Source organism: Amblyraja radiata, chromosome 24 (genome assembly GCF_010909765.2).
Source record: "Amblyraja radiata isolate CabotCenter1 chromosome 24, sAmbRad1.1.pri, whole genome shotgun sequence".
Classification (NCBI taxonomy): Eukaryota; Metazoa; Chordata; class Chondrichthyes; order Rajiformes; family Rajidae; genus Amblyraja; species Amblyraja radiata.
The window spans coordinates 29,779,983-29,789,622 of NC_045979.1; the positions used below are offsets into that span (position 1 = coordinate 29,779,983).

Consider the following 9,640-nt stretch of genomic DNA (forward strand, 5'->3'; position numbering starts at 1 on the left):
AGACAGACACGATTGTATGCAGATGTCGGTAAGTGTGTTCAGCTCAGGTTGAACAACTTCTAATCTTGTGTGTGGACTAAATAACATAGTCAGTAGTGTTCACAACTATCTTTAAAGAATGGCATGGTGATGCAGTAGAGCGACACAGATCCGGGTTCGATCCTGTCTACGGGTGCTGTCTGTACGGAGTTTGTACGTTCCCCCCGTGACCGCATGGGTTTTCTCCGAGTGCTCGGGTTTCCTCCCACACTCCAAAGACTTACAAGTTTGTAGGTTAATTGGCTTGGTATGAATGTAAATTGCCCCAAGTGTGTGTAGGATAGTGTTAGTGTGCGGGTCGGCACGGACTCGCCGGGCCGAAGTGCCTGTTTCCGCACTGTATCTCTAAACTAAAACTAAACTAAAACAACCTTCAGACATAAACTAAACTAAGCTCAGATGAAAACTAAAACATGCGGGTTTGTAGGCTAATTAACATCCGTGTATTGCCCCCTAGTGCATAGGACGCAAAAGTGGGCTAACATAGAACTAGTGTGAACAGGAGATCGTTGGTCGGCAAGGACTCAGTGGGCCGAAGGGCCTGTTTCCACCCTGTTTATCTCTAAACCTGGCTAAATTAACATTTGCTCAAGGCAAGAACTATTTCAAGGAATGGGTGGACCAGCTGTGCAGTTTTCTCTGGTGATTATGGTGCTAATGAAATGGATGTGGACGAACTCGCAAGCCTTCAGTTGCTTTTTGTTTACATGCTTGAGTAAGCAGGGGTGAAAATGTCATCTATGAGACTTAATTACAGAGCAGTCTGGAATCACCTCATCCCTCACACTGCATCGTTGGCAGTCAAAGTTAAGCTGCCTCCTTTTAAAGGCCTTTTTCATTACTCGGTGACTTTGTTTTGACAATGATAAAGGATCAAAAGAATGGCAGAGGATTCGTTCTTTTCATCTCTCTCCAAGAACTAGATTTTCTGCAAATTCAAAGGATCCTGCAACATGTCCATCTGGGGGCAAGAGAAGGGAAGGGGGTCTTAATGGAGGCAGCAAGGTCTTTTCAGGCATTCCTTGTTTTGGTTTTAATTTGCAGAGATGCAGAGGTACATTGAGGACACAGGCCCAGCGGCCCATCAAGTCCGCGCCGACCAACGCTAGTTCTGTCCGACACATGAGGGACAATTTACAGAGGCCAATTTACCTACAAAACCTGCACGTCTTTGGAATGTGGGAGAAAGCCGGAGCACCCGGAGAAAAGCCATGCAGTCACAGGAAGAACGTGCAAACTCCGTACAGTCAGCAACCGTAGTCAGGATCGAACCCCGAGTCTCCGGTGCTGTGAGGCAGCAACTCTACCACTGCACCACCATGCCACCCTGTATCTTTATTTTTAGAGAGACAGAAATACAGCGAGGAAACAGGCTGTTCAACCCAGCGAATCCGCGCTGACCAACGATCACCCGTACACTAGTGCTATCCTACAAATAAGAGACAATTTGCAGAAGCTAATTACCTACAAACCTGCATGTGTTTGGTTTTCTCCAAGAGGCTCTGATTTCCTCCCAAACTCCTAATACCAACAGGTTTGTAGGTTCATTGGCTTCAGCAAGATTGTAAACTGTTCCTAACGTGTGTAGGATAGTGTTAAGGGCCTGTCCCACTGTACGAGGTGATTCAAGAATTCTCTCGAGTTTCCCCTGATTCGAACTCGGAGAATTATGGTAATAGCCATTCGTAGGTACTCGGGGGTCTCGTGGACATTTTTCATAGTGCTGAAAAAACTTCACGAGTTACCTTGTTACCCAAGTACCTGCCGTTAGCATTACGAGCCGCTACGAGACATCCACGAGCTCCGATGTAGCCACTACGTACATTCTACGTACATTCTACGTACTTACCACGAATTTGATTTTTTTTAAACTCGGGAGAGCTCTTGAATTAGCTCGTACAGTGGGACAGGCCCTTAAGTGTGCGTGGTGATCGCCGGTCGGCACGGACTCGGTGGGCCGAAGGGCAAGTTTCTGCACCGTATTTCTGAACTACACTAAAACAGACGCGACAAGCATCATTTCATCGTGCCTCTGTCGGCCGTTAGTCGCCTGTAGGCCGGTCGACTATTTCATACTCTGATGCATCTACCTCAAGGGGACAATCTGCTCTGTCCACCTGCTCCCTGCCCACCTCCCTCATCAACAGCCCATGACGAGCAGAGTTGAGCCCCCGGACATTTTGCAACAAAGAATGAGAAATGTCCCGAGTGTGGAATAAATTCTTTGCAACGAACCCCATGCATCTTGAACTAAATGCTGTGCCCTTTTTCTGTTCACTGTGGGCGGCTTGATGGGATTCATGTTCAATGCTGGTTCAACAGTTGGTACCTTATTTGTCACATTTAGAAAAGGTGCAGTGAAATTCATTTTTGTGTGGAGTTCAGTAGAAGTATGACGATACATAAGCATTTAGATGCATCCTAGATAAGCAGACCCAGTACAAGTGTGTAGCAGCAGAACACTGAGACAGTACACAGAATCGCCAGGTTTTGTGCCACTTAAATATCATGCCTGTTTTATCATGCTGCAAGATGGCAAAACAATTTGGATGACACCGACACTGACACTAGGGGGCGGCATTGGCAGCACTGGGGTAGAGTTGCTGCCCCACAGCGCCAGAGACCCGGGTTCGATCCTGACTGTGGGTGCTGTCTGTACGGAGTTTATACGTTCACTCTGTGACTGCGTGGTTTGCTCGGCGCCACACTCCAAAGACGTGCAGGTTTAATGGCTTCGGTAAAAACTGTAAATTGTCCCTAGTGTGTAGGATAGTGTTAGAGTGCGGGGATCGCTGGTCGGCGCGGACTCGGTGGGCCGAAGGGCCTGTTTCAGCGCTGTATCTCTAAAGTAAAGTAAATAAGTTTTGTTGATTTAGTTTATTTTATTGTCACGTTTTACTGTTCTTTTTACAATCCATGTTCTCGGGATATCTAAATCCAAATTTTATTAGTTATTAAAGTAATGACATCGGATGGAAGCTGCATACCAAATCTCGTTGCGCTTATGTGCAATGACAATAAAATATATTATTATTATTATTATTATTATTACTGAGGTACAGTGAAAAGCTTTCTTTTGTGTGCTAGACGTAAAGACTATATATGATTACAATCGAGCCGCCCACTGTACAGATACAGGATAAAGGGAATAATGCTTGGTGCAATTATTCCTCTCAGGCTGTGCTTTAAAAGAACAGGAGCGGGGAGAAGCAGGAATGACCAGCGAGGGATTTTGTTGGCCATCACACACGCCAATGTCCCTTCCATTGACTCCATTTACACCTCACGCTACCTCGGCAAGGCCAGCAGGATGAGTCGCACCCAGGCCACTTCCTCGTCTCCCCTCTCCCATCAGGCAAAAGGTATAGAAGTGTGAAAGTATACACCTCCAGATTCAGGGACAGTTTCTTCCCAGCTGTTATCAGGCAACTGAATCATCCCACCAGCAACCAGAGAGAAGTCCTCATTGGTGACCTTCGGATTATCATAGGTTGCACTTTGCTGGCTTTACCTTGCACTGAACGTTATTCCCTTATCATGGTACACAGAAATGCTGGAGAAACTCAGCGGGTGCAGCAGCATCTATGGAGCAAAGGAGATAGGCAACGTTTCAGGCCGAAACCCTTCTTCAGACCCTTATCATCAGTGGCGGACTGGGTCTAAAAATATCAGTTGCCAGGAGACAAAGGGGGCCCACCCACAACTACAATGCTATTATTTAACAGGGGCCCACTTGCCATCACTTGCTATCACTTCATCGGGGTCCACTTGCCATCGGGCAAGCTGACACCCTGGCCAGTACGCCACTGCTTATCATGTATCTATACACTGTAAATGGTTCAATTCGGAAGACTTTGCCTTCCATCACAGTGAGGAGGAGACTCACTGTGATGGATGTTTGTGTGAATTGTGTTGGTGTGTGTCTTGGTTCTTTTCTTGTATGGCTGCAGAAACCAAATTTCGTTTGAACCTCATGTGAGGTTCAAATGACAAATAAAAGGTATTATATTGTATTGTATTATTGTATTGTATAACCATGTATTGTCTTTCTGCTGGCTGGTTAGCACGCAACAAAAACTTTTCACTGTACACTGTGAAAAACAGGTGACAATAAACTAGACTAAACTGAAATAAAGTTAAAACGGAATGTGGCTGCTTTCCCGAGGCAGCGTGGTGTGGATGGAGTCAATGTCTCGAGGGTAAAGATATAAGGGCAGAACGTGAAACTGACTACCAAAGGAGTGATCACCCAATGGGATTTTAAATTGTATTGATTTTTCTTGAAACTTAAAAGCAGGTTAGAAATTTACGAGACTGGCAGAAAATTGTTTCCTAATCTATTGTGCGTACAACTAATTTACCCCTTTATTGTTTGCAGTAAATTTACATACATATGAATTGCCTCCTGTTTACGTCAATTGAAAGAAAGATTGTTTCAGGAATCCCCGCGTCATCATCCGATGTGGGGGGTGGGGGCGGGGGGGGGGGGGGGGGGGGGGGGGGGCGGGAGGGTCGGGGAAACTTTTTCTCAATCTCTTACCTTGTCGGAGATGCGATTGTTTTCCGGATCGTATCTCCGGTCACTCTGCGGCCTAACATCGTGGAGCCTGAGGCCTTGCTCGGGACTGACTTTGAGCCCCACCGCGGCTTACCATCTGAGCCGATTCCTTGCCTGGGATCGACACTCCAACCGCGGCCTGAGGTAGATAGAAGCTCAGGACTGCTTACTATGTGTTCCCTAAACGAGGTGAGTTCAGTCATCACCAACACCTCCCAGAGATAGACAGCCATCAATGGTCCCCAACATGTAGGCCGTGGCCCTTTTTCGCTGCCAATATCGGACAGCACAGTAGCGCAGAGGTAGAGTTGCTGCCTTACAGCGCCACAGACCCGGGTTCGATCCTGACTACAGGTGCTGTCTGTGCGGAGTTTGTACGTTTTCCCTGTGACCGCGTGGGTTTTCTCCGGCTTCCTCCCACACTCCAAAGACGTACAGGTTTGTAGGCCTGGTATGAAAATGTAAATTGTCCCCAATGCATAGGATAGTGTCAATCTGCGGGGATCGCTGGACGGCACAGACTTGCTGAGCCGAAAGGCCTGTTTCCGCGCTGGATCTCTAAAGTAAACCAAACTAAACTAAGAGGTGGTACAGAAGCCTGAAGTCTTGATCCGACCTGAACAGCCCTAATATAGACACAAAAAGCTGGAATAACTCGACCCGAAATGTCGCATTCCTTCTCCCCAGAGATGCCGCCTGTCCCGCTGAGTAAATCCAGCTTTTTGTGTCTATCTTCGGTTTAAACCAGCATCCTACACAACCCTAATCCTACCTCAGCAACAGAAAACAATCACCTCATGCACGACCAAGCACTTATTTTTGCATCGTGTTTTGTACCCATGTCTTGCCTTGCCATGTTCTTTTTCGCCGCTTTGTAGAATCTAGGAGTAATTTATATATAATTCATGTTTTTGTCTCTAGTCTGTGTCTCGGTGCCTGTGATGCTACTGCAAGCAAGACTTTTCATTGTACCTGTGCCTGACCGCACTTGTATATATGACAATAAGCTTCACTCCGCTGCACTTGACTTGACACATTGCCAGAGGCATTTTCCACTCATCATTCATAGCTTCCCAAACTTAATATTGAATTCTCCTGCTCCAGGTATCTTGTTTATTCCATCTGTATCAGAACGGATCAGTTTGGCTTTGGGCTATCTATCTATCTATCATATTGCTTCAGTGTCTCTACTATCCCTCTGCAAACCCTTACCCGCTGGGCATATCCCGCAGGCCGAAAATTAGCAATACGTTGCCGTTCCTTGTCTGTGTTATCACAGCCCAACTGTCCCGATTTATCATTTGGACAGAGGAATTTAGTTTAGTTTAGTTTTAGAGATACAGCAGGGAAGCTGTCCCTTCGGCCCATCGAGTCCACACCGACCAGCGATGCCCGCACACCCGCACTATCCTGCACACACTAGGGACCTATTTGTTTCGAGTTATACCAAGCCAACTAACCTACAAACCTGTACGTCTTTGGAGAGTGGGAGGAAACCGCAGATCTCAGAGTAAACCCACGAATGTCACGGGGAGAACGTACAAACTCTGTACAGGCAAGCACCCGTCGTCAGGATCGAACCCGGGTCTCTGGTGCTGTGAGGCAGCAACTCTACCGCTGCGCCACTGTGCCACCCTTAATTGTTAGCCTCCGAATAAAAGGACGTACATTTAGAGAAGAGATGAGGAGGAATTTATTTAGTCAGAGGGTGGCGAATCTGTGGAATTCATTGCCACAGACAGCTGTGGAGGCCAAGTCAGTGGAGATTTTTAAGGCAGAGATTGACAGATTCTTGATTGGGCCAAGCAGCTTCTTCCACTCTGTTATCAACCTTCTGAACAGCCTTTCCATAAGCTAGGATACTCCAACCTACCTCATTGTAGACATTGGACATTTTCTCTGCAACTGTTCCACTACAACGCTGGGAACTATATTCCCAACACTGTATCTTTCTCTATGCTCTATCTTTTGTACTTGAGTTTGGCTTGATTTAATTTATGTATAGCATTACCTGAATTAGACTTTAGACTCTAAAGAGACACAGCAAGGAAACAGGCCCTTCGGCCCATTGAGTCCGTGCTGCTCAGCGATGACCCCATATACTAACACTATCCTACACAATAGGGCTAATTTTACCAAAACCAATTAACCAACAAACCTGCACAACTTTGGAGTGTGAGAGGAACCCGGAGCACCGAGAGAAAACCCATGCAGGCCACGGGGAGAACATACAAATTAATAGGACATAGAAACATAGAAAATAGGTGCAGGAGTAGGCAATTCGGCCCTTCGAGCCAGCACCGCTATTCATTGTGATCATGGCTGATCGTCCCCAATCAATAACCCGTGCCTGCCTTCTCCCCATATCCCTTAATTCCACTAGCCCCTAGAGTTCTATCTAACTCTCTCTTAAATCCATCCAGTGATTTGGCCTCCACTGCCCTCTGTGGCAGGGAATTCCACAAATTCACAACTCTCTGGGTGAAAAAGTTTTTTCTCACCTCAGTCTCAAAAGGCCTCCCATTTATTCTAAGACTGTGACCCCTGGTTCTGGACTCGCCCAACATTGGGAACATTTTTCCTGCATCTAGCTTGTCCAGTCCTTTTATAATTTTATATGTTTCTATAAGACCGCCCGCATCCTTCTAAACTCCAGTGAATACAAGCCTAGTCTTATCAATCTTTCTTCATATGCCAGTCTCGCCATCCCAGGGATCAATCTCGTGGACCTACGCTGCACTGCCTCAATCACAAGGATGTCCTTCTTCAAATTCTTTCTTTGTTTAGTTTAGTTTGGAGATACAGCACGGAAACACCACCGGGTCCGCGCCGACCAGCGATCCCGCGACATTATCATCATCCTATACACTAGGGACAATTTACAATTACAAATCTCATACAGACAGCAACCGTAGTCTCTGGCGTTGTAAGGCAGCACCTCTACCGCTGCGCCTCTGTGCCACCCTAGCACACAATATAGGACTTTTCACTGTACAAGTGGCAATTATAGACCTATACCTATAAAGTTCTGTTTATATATAAAAGTTATTAAAATTGATGCAATTAATAGAACTTCATTCTTGGAGTAACAATGTACACAATCAATGACCATAAGCCACTGACAATAAGCCTACAGAGGTTTTAATGCAGAAACACACTTGGGTGATCAGTGAGTGTAAGGGTTCAAAGGATGTGATCAGACTTGAAGAAGCAATATCTCCTCTACATGACTCTGGTGAGGTGCCAGAGGATTTAAAGGATAAGCTTAATGAAACATTGGATGAGCCGATCAAATAGGGTCTAATCACTCCAATAACAACTTGAAGCACACGGGTGAGTTTGATGTTATTCGGATCCAAGACAGTTTCATTGCACATTGGTTTGGATTCTAAAGAATAGAATAATATTATCAAGCAAAGGTGCTGACCTCAATCAGACCTGAAGCTGTAGCTGCATCCTGAAGTCGGAAATTACTTTTGGCTCAGGAATCCCTATGAATATTTTTTATTCCTATTTAGTTAACCATATTCAACACGTCCTTTGGATGATTCTACTAAGCAATAGTGGCCACGGTGGAGCAGCAGTAGAGTTGCTGCCTTACAGCGCTTGCAGCGCCGGTGACCCGGGTTCGATCCCGACTATGGGTGCTGTCTGTACGGAGTTTGTACGCTCTCCCCATGACCATGTGGGTTTTGCTCCGAGATCTCCAGTTTCCTCCCACACTCTAAAGACGTACAGGTTTGTAGGTTAATTGGCTTGGTGTATGTGTAAATTGTCCCTAGTAGGGTAGTGTTAATGTACGTTGATCGCTGGTTAGTGAGGACTCGATGGGCCGAAGGACCTGCTTCTGCGCTGTATCTCTAAACTAAACTAAACAACAATTTACAGCAGTCATTTAACCGATGAACTTGTTTAGGTTAGTTTAGTTTAGTTTGTAGATACAGCGTGGAAACGGGCCCTTCAGTCCACCGAATCTGCACCAAATCTATCTCCGCCTGAAAAATATCAATTTTCTTGGTCTCAACAGCCTATTGTGGCAAAGAATTCCACAGATTCACCACCCTCTGACTGAAGAAACTCCTCCTCATCCCCTTCCTAAAGGAACGTCCTTTAATTCTGAGGCTATGACCTCTGGTCCTAGACACACCCACTAGTGGAAACATCCTCTCCACATCCACTCAATCAGGCCTTTTACTATTCGGTAAGTTTCAATGAGGTCCCCCCTAATCTTTCTAAACTCCAGCGAGTACAGACCCAGTGCCATCAAATGCTCATCATACGCTAACCCCATCATCCCTGAGCGCATTCTCGTAAACCTCCTCTGGACCCTTTCCAATGCCAGCACATCCTTCTTCAGATATGGGGGCCAAAACTGCACACAATACTTCGAATGTGGTCTAAACAGTGCCTTAAAAAACCTCAGTGTTACATCCCTGTTTCTATATTCCAGCAGATTTTACACTTGCTGGAAGAAATATCACTGAATCTCTTCCAATTGAAATCCAACGTTAGCAGTAACTTGATAGTGTTATGGTTGATGACCCAGTTCAGCAATAATTGCAGGTTGCCTTTCAGCTAAGATAGATTGCAGCCTTCACGATGTTTAAGTCCACAGGCCCAGCAGTTGGAGCTTCGATCCCCGGCAAAGGGATCGCCAGTTCCGCGATGTTAAAGTCCCGCAGACTCCTGCGGCTTGGATCGCCGGGTCGATCTCCAGGAAAGGCCGCAAACTCCACGATGTTAGGCCGCAGTGCGGACGGAGATACGCATCTCTGTCGAGGTAAGAGATTGAAAAAATGTTTCTCCCACACCCCCCCCCCCCAGCCCCCACATAAAACAAACCAAGGAAAACTAAAAACATACTATTTAACACATACTAAAAATAACAAAAAGAAGAAAGGACAGACAGAATGTTGGCGAGGCAGCCACTACTGGTGGCGCCACCCGGTGTCAAGAACTTTGTGAGTTCTACCGAAAGTTGACAACTGATTATCCCAATGAGTGAACATCATTAATGGCTGCCATGGGCTCTGTGTACCAATG

General features: G+C 46.1%; 1 long non-coding RNA gene across 1 annotated transcript; it reads right to left on the minus strand.

Moving 5' to 3' along the window:
- Positions 1-1,983: 1,983 nt before the first annotated feature.
- Positions 1,984-8,477, minus strand: LOC116986610. Its single transcript, XR_004415536.1, has 3 exons — positions 8,464-8,477; positions 6,429-6,431; positions 1,984-2,024 (listed from the first exon to the last, which is right to left on the minus strand). It is a non-coding gene; the product is annotated as an uncharacterized LOC116986610 (long non-coding RNA).
- Between the last annotated feature and the right edge of the window lie 1,163 nt (positions 8,478-9,640).